The 3,757-nt window shown below is 39.2% G+C and overlaps 1 long non-coding RNA gene across 2 annotated transcripts; it reads left to right on the top strand.

Moving 5' to 3' along the window:
- Positions 1-2,138: 2,138 nt before the first annotated feature.
- On the top strand, positions 2,139-3,029 carry LOC135298036 (uncharacterized). 2 transcript variants are annotated; one of them, XR_010360000.1, is made up of 2 exons: positions 2,139-2,189; positions 2,677-3,029. It is a non-coding gene; the product is annotated as an uncharacterized LOC135298036 (long non-coding RNA). The 2 variants fall into 2 exon arrangements; XR_010359999.1 differs by lacking the exon at positions 2,139-2,189 and adding an exon at positions 2,215-2,260.
- Positions 3,030-3,757: the final 728 nt, after the last annotated feature.

Here is a 3,757-nt window from a genome sequence, read left to right as displayed (position 1 = left end):
AAACTACTGCATGACCCTTTGGCCATCCATGTAAAGGAGTTTAATTCTTGTCCCCTTCTTGTTACAATCCGCTTTAGGATACCATTAATTGTCTTTTTCCATAGGTTCTCCTCTTGCTTATTTTCTGTTGTTAAGTGGTCAACAACACCCTCCCCTCTGGTCTCAGAAGCACTCCTGTTTCCCCCAGACAGGAATAAGTAAGATCTCATTCCATGCCATATAGGTCAGGAAGCTCCAACCCTCACAAGTGCTGTCCATGAACTGTCTCAATAAAGATACACTTGCTCTGGCAAAGCAGATTCACAGGGACAAAAAGAAGAAAGGACTATCACATAGGCAAACAACCAGTTCTGGAACTGGTTGTGGAACTGGAAGTGGGTTTGATTCTGTTTCTGATTCATCTTTTTTCCTGTGAGCTGGAGAAGGAAAAGATGTTCAGCTTCATCTTTCTCTCTGTGTAAGAGAAGACCCTTTTAGACAGGAGATTATCACAAACTCCTTAAAATGATGGTATCAGGACCAAGTCTGCCTCGCAGGGCTGGAGGCTTGTACTGCAGTCCAGAGGGATGTGATTTAGAAAGGTGCTTGTGCCAGCCCTTGTAGATAAGTGCTTCCTGTGATAAAGAGAAAATCCTGTTCAGCTACAGCACAACAACATCCCTCTATTGCCATTCTTAGCAAAGCTTCCAGTCCTCTCTCATTAGCCTTGAAGACCCTCCATACCCTGTCATACATGTCCTCCTCCTTCACCTTTCCCTCAGCCAATTCTTTGCTATTTTTCAGACTGTTCCCTATTCTAGGAAACCAGTACTGCTGTTCCACCTTGACATTTCTGAGGAGCCACTTCTATACACTATACACAACCTACAAGTGAACTTCTCATGCACAAGAGGGTGACTTCAAGAGCAGAAATTATGTGAAATGAAAAATAAAAATGGAGATAGAGAAAAGGTTGCAGGAGGAGAATCTTACTGTATTTAACCTCAAGGAAAGTGATGTTTATCTTCTTCAATTTGCATTTCACTCTAATTAAAAATTAGTTTTAAATGTAATAAAAAAGTACTTTTACAAAAAAGATATAGAATTATTTGCAGGGTGGGTGCTGTTTGTGATAACTGAGAGTGGCAGAATTCAGACCCTCTGTTTTGTACACTCTTATCAAAAGCCAGCAGCATTTCTTTCTACTTGCTTTAGAAAAAAAAAAATCTATCAAAGCCACAATGCAATGGGAAAATAATAGAATCGTAGAATCATACAATTGGTTGGAAGGAACATCCAAGATCATGTAATTCCAAGCTCCCTGCCACAAGCAGGGATACATTTCACTAAACCAGGTTGCTCAGAGCTCCATCCAGCCTGGCCTTGAACACCTCTACATGTGGAGGAGCATCCATAACTTCTCTGGGCAACCTGTTCCAGTGCCTCACCATCCTTACAGCAAAGAACTTCCTCCTAATACCTAAACCTACTGTCTTTTAGTTTGAAGTCATTCTCCCTTGTCTTGTCACTGCTTGTCCTTGTAAAAATCATGGGAAAATAGAGTCTAAAATTTTATACTGTACAAAAAGCAGCTTTGAGAACATCTTTTCCCTGAAAACATTTCCATGCACCAAGTGGTCATTTCACTCTTTTGTTTACCCTGATCAGAGGAGACCAGCTGTCACCCACAGCAGCAGTGTGTCTTGATCAGAGTTTGATTTATTGGAAAAAAACAAAAAAGTTCTGACTAATTCCACGTAAATTCAGGATACTTTGGAAACCCCAAAGGAAAAATAGGCCACTGGGTAAAAGAAGGAGATTTATGGTCATTTTCCCACTAAACCTCTCTGGACCAAAGTAAGAATGCAGCCATCAGTAAGAACTCTCTAGTTCTCTCCAGTAGGCTGATGGAGACAAAAAACTGTGTTGTTGCTGGAGTATAAATAAGAAATCTAACAGCTAAGATAGCTCTGCTGTGTGAGAAAGAGACATAATAGGTTCTATCAGGAATTAGGCATGAAATTCCTGCTTAGAGTCTGAGTCCTACTATCTACTCAATACCATTTTTAACAATAAACCAGTAAAGGCATTAGGAATTTATAGGTCTTTAAAAATGGTCATGGAGCCTGGAAACAGGAATAGCCACATGGTCATCATATTGTGACATGTTTTCCACACTTGCTACCTTCCACAAATTACCAGCAACAGTGGTAAGACCTGTTAAACCTGCCTTCCCAGGCTTCTCTTTTTATCAAGGATTTACTGGAGTCAATGCAATACTGTCCATCTCTTCTTATCATTTATAATGTGCTTAGCATTTGGAAATACTTTCAGGTTTTATATGTATATGTACATACACAGATATGTGTGGGCATGTATCAAATGCCATTGTAGCTAAAATACAATATATTCAGTGTCCCTATATATATAAAAGAGTTATTCTTTTTCCCTTACATGGGGAAAGCATGCACTTCAACAAAAATGAGCCATAACCAAAATATCACCCCAAAATTCTACTTTTGAGGAATTTCCAGTCAAACCAGAAAATATAACTTATTTTAAAATAAAATTTAAAAAAACCTCTGTCTCTGGATTTTCAGACAATATTTTCTCTGTCTTTGCATATACTGTGTAATACTTCAGAGCTACACTCTGTCCTGACTGATGTTTTTTTGCTTTTTTTCTTCCTTTGAACAGGGGAAGCCTAGGGCAGTGAATGTCACTGGGAGTCAAGGTGCCTCACAGACAGGCATGCTTGCCTTCAGCAAATCTAGAGATTTGGTCCTCGGGAACTCTTGGTATCTCCAAGGAGAAGTGGCAACTAAAAAAGCATTCTGAGTATCTACATTTCAGATGTAAACACCTAAATCCTTCTGCAATCTTTAATCTCCCTGAGTAGGATGGCTGTATAACTGTAAAGCAAACATCTCAGCCGCTCACCCTGAAGTCTGTGCAATCAACAACACATTAAGAAAAAGTCTTATTTTATACAAAAGTCTGATATATTACAAATATCTAAAAAAACCAAAATAAATCACTCCTAGAAAAGCTCCACTGACCCTTAACAGAAGAGAATGCTTAACTGGGATTTGGAGACCTGCACTGCAAGCATCTACATTTGCTCAGATGAACCCCACTGCCAGGTGTCTTTTTTTCAGTGGGAAATTACTGTGGATCCTATCCTAATAAGGAAACAATGATCATAAATGCATCAATGAGTCTGAGATATAGGAATCCCTGACCTTGGTGGTGTATCCTATAAATCTCTTTTAACATAAGGAAAAAGCTCTGGTCTATCCCTAAGGATGGCTATGTTCAAATACAAATGAAAGTTTCTTCCAGACAGTTAAAGCTATACAATTTGTGATGCAAATACAAGTTCATAGTAAAGGGCTCACCAGCAGGGTTTTATTTTGGCTGCCTGTTTGAATATATTACCTCTGGGATTTAGTCATGACCCTGGTAGTCACACCAGGGTCATGATTAGTAGGGTAGACATTAGTGTAGTAATGTCTTGCTTTACCAGTTATTGCACAGAAAGCATTTTTGGGAAGCGGCCTTTTCCCTTCAAAATTCTGGAAAATGTAAAAATGCAAAAAGAGAGAAGCAAGTAGAAGCAAGTTTCCTTAGCTAAAGGTATTGTTCCAAGCCAGTTCCAAGTGAGTGTGTCTCTCCTACACTGAGGTCCAAGACACGTACCAATATAGTTTTTCTCAAGTGTAATCAAGTTGACATCTATCTACACTGATTACACTTCAGAAAGGGAGAGGGAAATTCG

This window comes from Passer domesticus, chromosome 3 (assembly GCF_036417665.1).
Source record: "Passer domesticus isolate bPasDom1 chromosome 3, bPasDom1.hap1, whole genome shotgun sequence".
In the NCBI taxonomy this organism is placed as follows: Eukaryota; Metazoa; Chordata; class Aves; order Passeriformes; family Passeridae; genus Passer; species Passer domesticus.
Note: the sequence above shows the minus strand (reverse complement) of the source record. Positions and strands in the feature narration are given on the sequence as shown.